General features: G+C 44.6%; 1 long non-coding RNA gene across 2 annotated transcripts; it reads right to left on the bottom strand.

The window, feature by feature from the left end:
* Positions 1-3552: 3552 nt before the first annotated feature.
* Positions 3553-9063, bottom strand: LOC119582498. 2 transcript variants are annotated; one of them, XR_005229642.1, is made up of 3 exons: positions 8797-9063; positions 6220-6366; positions 3553-4653 (listed from the first exon to the last, which is right to left on the bottom strand). It is a non-coding gene; the product is annotated as an uncharacterized LOC119582498 (long non-coding RNA). The 2 variants fall into 2 exon arrangements; XR_005229640.1 differs by having other exon boundaries at positions 3556-4653; positions 6224-6366; positions 8797-9057.
* Positions 9064-10000: the final 937 nt, after the last annotated feature.

The following is a 10000-nucleotide window of genomic DNA, read 5'->3' as shown; positions in this document are numbered from 1 at the left end:
TTCCTCCATCTGGCAACTCTGATAACGCAAAGCATGTGAAAGTGGAATGAAACATTTCTCTCTGTTTGGTGCGAATGTTTGAGTGCTTCAAGGTTGCCGGCAGAGTGTTCATTGTCCATTGATGCTCGAAGGTGTAAAGCGTACATACATACATACACACAAAGAGACAGACAGACAGACAGACGACGACGACGCGCGCGCGCACACATACATACATACATACATACATACATACATACATACATACATACATACACACACACACACACACACACACACACACACACACACACACACACACATTGTTTGTTGTTGGAAAGCGTTTACACCGCCATTTATTTCCCGAGATAAAAGGCATCATTTATGAGTATACCTTAGAAGATAAGAGATAAGCCAGAGTTAAGAGGAGGCGATTAGTGCGAAGGTCTTTATAAAAATCAATCGAATAAATGAAAGCGAGTTTAATGGGACGTTACGGGGACCTCGAGATGAAAGAAGCCAAGTCTTACCAGCTGTACCATCTGAGGCTCGCGCGGGGCAGGCGAAACGAACAAAGTGTCGGCGAAGGCAGATAAAATTAGAATATTCACTCATTGCATTTCACTTTGGCAACCGGCCTCCGTCGTCCTGATATTTCTCGCATAACTCTCTCATCCCTTGTGTTTATCTCGCTCCCCATAACCTTGTGACACTCCATTTGTCCCGTTGATGTGCGGACGTTATATCTCTCTTACGCGGAGCTGATGCGACCGTGTCATATCTCCCGCACGCCTACTTTCGGCACCTCCCTCCTCATTGACCCCCCCCCCCCACGCCGTATTCCTTTCCCACCTCCCGTCCACAGGCTCCTTGTCTCCTTCTTCCACTTCCTCTTCCTCATTTTCTTCTTTTCTCTTCTATTCTTCTTTCTTCGTTCGTTCCCTTTGATCCCTTACCTTGTATGCGTTTTTTTTTTTTTTTTTTTTTTTTTTAGCTACTTGCTCTCTTGCATGTTTCTGTCCTCTCTCTCTCTCTTTAATCAAGCCTCCTCTTTGGTCTCTTTCTCTTACTCTCTGTCTGTTTGTCTGTCTGTCAGTCTGTCTGATTCCCTCCCTCTTGTTTACGAGATGAAGCATCAGTTACTTAAAGACCTGTTTTTATCTGCCCAACGAGCGGTTGATTAATTATAAAAACAGTGACAGACAGAATCGGGGAGCAGGACAAGGGGAGCGTGAGATACAAGCAAGATGGATGGGCTAAGAATAACAAGAATAACAACAAAATTAATGACTAAATAACGAAATAAAAAGAAGGTCAAGAGCAGGCAGACAAAAGGCGCCACGCAATTGAGGCTTAGATGCCGTAATTAATTGTCAAAGTAGAGACTCTTATATCACCCTCAAAAGATGCTGCTCGCTATGAATTTGGCATCTCTCTTCTTCTTCCTCTTCTAATCGTCATTATAATGTATCTTTCTATCATGCTTCTTTTTTCTTCCCTTTTTTTCTTAGAAGAGTTATTGAGTATTCTGTATGTCCGACTGTTTTGCGTAAAACCTTGCACAATGTCGGAATACATTTTTTTTTGTCTTCTTTCTTCGCAACCTTGCGGAATAAATAGCCAACGAGTAATTACAAGCCGCGGAATCATTGCAACACAAAAAATAATAATACAGAATAAGATTAAACGACAGACCATAAACCGCAGAGAAAACATCGTCCTCGCACAGAACAGGAACCGACTGATTAAAACGAAGGCCAAAATGCGCCATAAACAACAGCTCCTCCTCCACCCTCGCTTGACTTAAGAACGGGAAAAAAATAAAGCGTGCAGGAGGGGGGGTGAGGGGGATGGGAAAGGGAGGAGGGAAGGGGAGGGAAGGGAAGGGGAGGAGAGGGGAGAGGGGGAAGGGGAGGGGAGGGATGGAGGGAGACAGAGAGACGTGAGAGAGAAAGTTGGAGTGCAGCGTGAGGGAGGGGTGGGGTTAAGAGGAAGGGGAAAGAGAAAGAAACGAGAGAAAGTGGGAGTGAAACGGGAGTGGGGTGAGCGGTGAAAGAGTGAGAAAGAGAGTGAGAGTGAGAAGAGAGAGAGAGAGAGAGAGAGAGAGAGAGAGAGAGAGAGAGAGAGAGAGAGAGAGAGAGAGAGAGAGAGAGAGAGAGAGAGAGAGAGAGAGAGAGAGAGAGAGAGAGAGAGAGAGAGAGAGAGAGAGAGAGAGAGAGAGAGAGAGAGAGAGAGAAAGAAAAAAAGAAAGAAAGAAAGAAAGAAAGAGAGAGAGAGGGGGGGGCGATGTAAAGAGAAACGAGAGAACAAGTAAAAGTGAAGCAGAAAGAGAAAGAGGTAGTGGAGGAGAGAAAGAAAGACAGACAGACAAAAATAAATAAATAAAATAAACAAATAAAAATACAAACAATAGGCCAAGTACACCCACTCAACAAACAAACAAACAAACAAACATACAAGAGATACAAAAATACCGACGCATTCATCAAAATCACAGACACGCAAAAAAGCTGCACCACAGAAGTCTCTGAGCAAAGGCGTCGGCGAGAAATAAGGCGTCTGAGAAGCCACGCTGCTGCACATTTCAGAAGGTTGGCAATGGCGCTGTTGTATCGCGTTCGTTTTAAGACAACAAATATAATCATGACACTTGGGACATGCGTGCGTGTTAATTTGTTGTTCATTTTGTTCCGTGTTTGTGTGAATATGTGCGCTAGTGAGTAAGTAGACGAGTGAGGAGAATCAGTGAGTGAGTCAGAGCGAGTGAGTGAGTGAGTGAGTGAGTGAGTGAGTGAGTGAGTGAGTGAGAGTGAGGATGTGTGTGTGTGTGTGTGTGTGTGTGTGTGTGTGTGTGTGTGTGTGTGTGTGTGTGTGTGTGTGTGTGTGTGTGTGTGTGTGTGTGTGTGTGTGTGTGTGTGTGCGTGCGTGCGTGTGAGCGCGCATGAATGCCTTCAAGGCGCGAATGCTTTGCATATTTTCTTACGAGTGTGAACATGTGCTTTGTTTGTTTTCTCTTTCTCAGGAGTCGTTCAGGTATACGCATTTCGTGAATATCCATGCCTCGAGTTTCTGTATGTTTACAAATGCAAACCTTTTATGGTCGAGTGAATTCGTGTGCAAATCGTATTTCAAGTTTGCACGCGAACGCCCAGCCGTGTGACTGCGAGTGTGTCCAAGCGGTGACAGGTAAGTACGTATAAACAAGAGCCCCGATGCGGAGATTCCCGTGACACTGCACGAAGACGCCGCCGGGATGACACTCACGCCAGACACAAAGAGGCTGCAGCTGCGCATCTCCCTCCCCTCTCCTCTCTCCACCCCCTTCCTTCCTCCCACCCTCCCTTACCTTGCTTTTTTCCCAATCTTTCCTTCTCCTCCCTTCCTTAATCCACCCTCTCCCCCTCCCTTCCTTCCTGCCTTTCCTTCCTTTCACTCTCTTATCCTCTCCTTCTCTCCCTTCCTTCCTTCCTCCCCCCCAGCTCCTAGTAATCTCAGGGTCTCGCATCCTGCCTCCCTCCCTCCCCTCTCCCCTCCCCTCGTCGCCAAGTGATATGAAGTATACTGCATCCTCGATATGCAAATGAAGGCATATATTGTTGTGACGAATTGTTAAAGATAGTAGACTATTTGACGGAGGTATATGATCACTACGAACCACGGGCCTGCACACGTGGGGAGAGGCGTGTGATGGTGTGCGTGGATTGGCCAACATCGCGACAGGTGCGCTTGTTGCCAAAAGGATGATTGTTTCAATTCGAAAACGTCGAGCAAAAGCTTAAATTCTACCATTCCACGAATATACACCAAGTGTTAAAATAGATATAATATCCACGATCCAATTCTTATCTTATAAACAATGATAAAAATTATAGCCTTTCCAAGGAAAAATAATGAAAATTCAATAATTCATTGTCGGTCGAACTTTGTTTTATTATCCCAAAAGCAATAACTTTCACCCGAAAAAGTTGCAGGTGTTCGCTGTCTAACGAACACTTGCCTCTGGACGTTGTGGTTGATACAGCGAACACAGGAGATCACTTGATAACTTCTGAAGTTTGAGATCGATCATTTCCTAGTGGTCGGATTGATATGCATGGTCGTTTTAGAATTGGCGCAATAAATAAACTGATCGATAAACAAATAAGGAAATGAATGAATGGATGTAAATGTAAACAAGATAAATGTGAATTAAGTACATATATAAATATATTGATTTTTTTTTCTTTATTCATACATACATACGAGTGGGTGTGCCGTTAATTGCAACACCCTTTTTCGGTACACATAATACCTAATTAAATTCAACAAAAAATATCAATAAGCAAAATAAATGACCAAAGACATATCAATAACCAAAATAAATGACCAAAGACTAAAATAAAATAGCAAATCGCACAAAAAACACAAGACTTAGAGTTCGTTTACAGACAAATCAAGACACATAAACAACAAAAAACAAAAGAAAGAAAAAAAAGGAGAAAGAGAAAAAGAAAATAGAAGATCCGAGAATAAAAAGTTCTGCGTCAGGTTTCGACGGCGAGCGGCGTGTAGCAGGTGTGATAATTGAAACGTCGGCATCCTCTCGAACCGGGACGACACCTTGGTATTTCGGCGCTGCTTCAACATCGGCACCGACATATTCCGCGTGGATGGCGCAAGTCTCTCTCTATCGCCCTGTTCCTCAGAAGGATATGAAGAGGAAAAAGGAGAGAAAAAAAGATGCATGATTTTTTTTTTTTTTTTTTTTAGTTGGGTTTGTTTGTTTTGCGGGCTGGGGAAGGGAGGAAGGGGGGAGGGGGAAGGGATGAAGGGAGGGAGGGAAGAGGGAGGTAGGGTGTCTTGCTGTGCATAATGCGGTAACTTTTTTGCTTTTGTTGTTAGGACATTATTACTTTTTACACTGGCCTTCTTTGCCTGTGATGCCTGCCAAGTGTGAGGAAAGATGATGGACCCTATTGTCACTGCAGATAAGATTTTTATTCATTTATTTATGCCACTATAATATGTTGCACAGTCAAGTAAATCATGGAATTGCACATTTTCTCGACAGGCTCTGCGACTTAGCCTTGGAAACCAGATATGTGGATGTATGAAAAGAAAATATGAGAAATAAAACAAAGATGATAAATGACATGGAAAAACAAATAGAAATATATTTTTTAAAAATATGAGTGAAGATGCTGAGCTGTGTTCTTTATTTTCAACAATGGTTTAGGAACTTCGCATTCACATGATCAATAGATCATCCGCGAACACAAAATGAAATTTCAAACTATAGAAACAGCAGTCGAACAAGTAGGAAACATCCCATAATTGTCAATTGGCTTTTTAAAATGGCCATTCTGCGAGAAGCCATTGGGAGACTAGTTTCGTGGCGTGCTCCCTAATCACACGGCGGTGCGATACCAAGATAGTACGACCAAGTAATAAGATATTCTAGGCCGGCACCGTGAGGCGGGGAATGGCTGCTGTAGGGCGCCAGGCAGCGGAGTGACAAGCTCAGCTGCTCGCGGATAAGCCGAAGCTCTTAGTGAAGTCGCATGAATGACAGATAAAAGAGCGCTGGGTAAAGGGTATCCACAGATATCCACCTCTTTTGCCTGCGTCGAGCAGAAATAAGGTGATTCGAGCATAATAAGGTTTATAATGCGGTCGTCTGGCGTTTGTGCAGATGGCCCGAAGGGAGGGTTCACTTCTTTTGCCTTCCGGCCACTTTTATTGTTGACGTAGAAGGGCTGCGTGTTCCTCCAACGCACTGTGATCTCTCGGTGTGAAAAGGGAGGCGACGCGAGAGACACAGGCACGGGAAGGACTGGGATCAGAAGGTGGAAGATGAAGAACGGTGAGGAGAGGTGGAGGGAGGGGGAAGGGGGAAGGGGGAAGGGGGAGGGGAGGGGAGGGGGAAGGGGGAAAGGAGAGGAGGGAGAGGGGAAGCTGAGAGGGGGAAAGGAGGGAAAGGGGGGAGGGGGAACTGAAGGGAGAAGGAAGGGGAGATCGGAGGAGAGAGGGGAGAATAGAGAATGAATATATATATATATATATATATATATATATATATATATAGAGAGAGAGAGAGAGAGAGAGAGAGAGAGAGAGAGAGAGAGAGAGAGAGAGACAGAGAGAGAGAGAACAGAAGAGAGAGAGAGAGAGAAAGAGAGAGAGAGAGAGAGAGAGAGAGAGAGAGAGAGAGAGAGAGAGAGAGAGAGAGAGAGAGAGAGAGATCCCCGCGTAAACACACACCTACCGCGCCATACGTGCAGAGCAGTAAGGACCAGTCCATCCAGACGATACACGTGGTCACACAGCCTCAAGGGCAACGCAGTTTTTGTGCACTCACCGCTCACACCTTCGCGTGCTCTGCTTCTGGTTCCTTTTTTTGCCACTCACCTGCAATAAAAAAGAGAGGCAAGTTGAAGATCGTATGGTATTACATGTTCAGACTGGGAGAGAACTGCATTTCTCTTCCCAAAGCTTTTTAGATGTTTTTTTTTTCTGGAAGCCAACAAATTAAGTCATTCTAGACGATCGAGATCATTCTAATTTGTTGTTAAGATATCTTCAAATAAGCAACTGATTAGTCCTGATTTGCCAACAGATTTTTCAGCAAATGTCACGTACGAGCAGCGAGTTCGAGTAAACAGGGAGCAAGCACACGCATCCAAGAACGCTGTTTACTCTCCCAACGCCGCGAAATAGCGACAAGATTATTCGCGTTCGCCGGCCGAATCGACACTGTAGGGAGACGCGATGTGTAATTAAGCCAATAAATAAATGTGTGACGTCCCCCGCCAGAAAACTATCCGTGAGAGTAATTGGCAATTAGAGAGAGGAAGAAAATAGGGTGATGAATTGCCAATTACCGGAAGGAAGAAAATACCAGATTTATGTGAACAATCGCGGCGTGTAGATTACCCGTTGACCGACCCGGCCGACGCACCACAGGGACCCGGGAAGGAGGGCGGCGCCTCTCGGTCAGCGCTGGTCCGGATGAGCGAGAGATACGGATGAACGAACAGCTAGAATAGCGAAAAGCTTGTATGGACGGCAGGATGGATGAATTACCTGCAACTGGTCGCAGACGGTGGTGCCGGATAGTTGGCGCTGTTAAAGACTGTGGGTTATTGGAAAGCCTTGTCAGAAGGGACGTTTTTATGGTGCAATTTTCAGGGCTTGATCCAGGGCGCTGAGCAGTGTCACAATGGGTTATTTGAGAAGTCGTTACTGTTTGATACACATATCGGGGAAACGACGTAGGGTGTAGTATTATGCATGTTTGCAATAGTATCCAAACTCTTATGCTGAAATTTTTATGACGGTGTTAGTAGATAAATAAAGCATCATGTTCGTCCATGAAACCTTTTGATCAACATCGTAAGCTTGGAAAAAATATGACTGACATCAAGCTGATTTCATCTGACAGACCTGACCGAAAGCAGAAAGTAAAAACAAAACGTAAAAAAAAAAAAAAAAAAAAAATGAACACGTAATTTTAGAAATAACAATCGCCGTTCCACGACCTGTAATCATGGTGGAGCACCCTTGACACATTAATATATCTCCGCTACACTTTCTAAACCCCCGCACTGCGTACATTCAAAGATTCATTCATTTTTTTGACAAAATAACGGAAACAGCCCAATGAAGGGTTTCTTTCCAGACCGCGCAATTATACCCTATTATTTGGTCACAAGTCCTCGCCGCTGGAGGGGGTGGAGGGGGGGCAGGTAGGCCCATCAGTCCCGCCACCTCCGGATATCTTTATATAATATACTAAAAACCTGATGATGCCCTGTGAGAGAGGCCGAGGATCCAGGAAGCCTAGGCAATTTGTTTTCGTCAACTCCCGCAAAGGTAGTGGGGTGTTGGGGCCCATTTTTCCTCTATCGGCTGTGCTATACCGTAATTACTGATCAATTCAAGCGACAGTTGGGATGGATTGATGGTTTAGGACCCGGGAATTGATGGCTCAGCGGTGGACGACACGTCATGCTAGGGTCGACGGGGTGCGTAATGTGCTACGCAAATACGACCTAAACGACGAATTGCTTGTCAACGACAGCTTTTGAGTAATGATGCACTTAAATATAGGACTGGGTTTCATTTACTCAGACAGTGAGGCGAGACGCTGTAATGATTATGTTAATGGTACTTTAGATACCCCATGAAAATAATAACAGTTATTTACAATGCTGAATATGATAATGATGATGAATACGCATTATATGATGATTATGAATCGAGTAGGGATGATTAATGTATACAAAATAATAACGAATGTGAGTAAAACTATGATAATAAATTTGAATAAAATAATGATGGTAATGATAATGACTGCTCTGACAGTAACAATAACAATGACAATTACACAACCACTAAAAACTGCAACCATTATGTCAGCGACAAATTTAGATACATTGAAAAGAACGCATCCAGTTTAAAGGATTAGGAACACGTGATCTCAAACACTAACATCTTATTTACACAAACGACTAAAACAGCTGCTAATTAAGACCACATACTCTTGGCTACCGTGACCCGTCAAACGGGCCCATGGCCCCTTAATAGGCTTCCCTTGACAATTTGGGCCACCCCGTCCCTCTCAAAAACTTTTCCCTGTCTCAACCATCTAATTAGCGGTAATGGCTTGATCGGCTCGCTGGAGACACGAACGGCGAAGGGGAAAAAAACATCGCGGCCCCGCGCGATAACACGACAGGTAGCGGGAATTGCCTTTGGTTGTGTATGGCGGCGGGAAATCGCTACACCGCTGCCTTTGCCGTCTTTGATGACGGAACACAATGGCGGTCCTTCACTCACTCGACTGCAGTAGTGGGAATCAATCCGTTATTTCTCTCCTTGACACACTTGGAACAAGAGATGCTGACGCTGGCGACGTCGCTGCTCATGGTGAGAACGCTTCGTCGTCGCACTTGACTTGAAGTCTCCAAAGTTTTTAAACACTTCGTAATGCAGGTTCGTTGCTCAATCTTGTTGCAGAAAGTAGTGTTCTAACGGGTGGATGAGTGGCCCCTCCTTCCCCTCCCCCCGCCGTCCTTGCCTCCACAACAGCGCACTTCCCACTCCCAGACAGCCGCGACACACCCACCTCCCCCTCCTGCGTGCACCTACTTACACATAACGCGTTACCAGCGGTCACAGATGGTCGCTGCCCTGAATGACGCGCGCGGTTATTATACATCAGTCATGTGGAATAAGAGATGTCGGTGTAGGATAATGTTCCTTCTAACCAGAGGGTGGTTATGAGTAGCTCCAAGCCCGGTGATTGGCTAGTGCCCGAGTTGATTACTGATTAGGTGATTAGGTGCTGGGTGTTGGAACCCCTCGTTACCGAAGGGGAGCAGCCTCAGAAGAAGCTTGTTTCCGGGGCTACGTTATAACTACGCTTTTTATGGACTTTTTCACATCCGCCCGTGAGAGTCGAACGTCGATCAGAGTCTTTGGCCGAGATTAGACTCCCGGGGTGTCAGCAACCCCGGGGCCCGACATGAATAATGGCGCTGCATTTCGGAGTTGCTTGACCCGAAAATGCGAGAACGTTCGCTGGCGCACACGTGCACACAGGGAATAAACAAACACGGTGATTATCATATACTTATTCAGTCACTCTGATGCACGCTTATTCATTCTTTCGTCACTCAACTGCTTTCCTCTCTTTGTCTGCCTCTCCCCTGTCTCGTTTTCTCCGTTTTCCTTGCCCGCTCGGTCTTTCTCTCTTCTCTAACTATGTATGTGCTTTGTGAAAGATATAATTGTGAATGTGTGTAGTTATATATATGTGTGTGGTGTGTGTGTGTGTGTGTGTGTGTGTGTGTGTGTGTGTGTGTGTGTGTGTGTGTGTGTGTGTGTGTGTGTGTGTGTGTGTGTGTGTGTGTGTGTGTGTGATATAATTATATATATTACATATATTTCATATATATAAATATATATGCATACATATAACAATATATATAATTTTATATATATATATATATATACATTAAATATATTTCAAATATATACA

The sequence above is a fragment of the Penaeus monodon genome, chromosome 2 (assembly GCF_015228065.2).
Source record: "Penaeus monodon isolate SGIC_2016 chromosome 2, NSTDA_Pmon_1, whole genome shotgun sequence".
NCBI classification, from domain to species: Eukaryota; Metazoa; Arthropoda; class Malacostraca; order Decapoda; family Penaeidae; genus Penaeus; species Penaeus monodon.
Note: the sequence above shows the minus strand (reverse complement) of the source record. Positions and strands in the feature narration are given on the sequence as shown.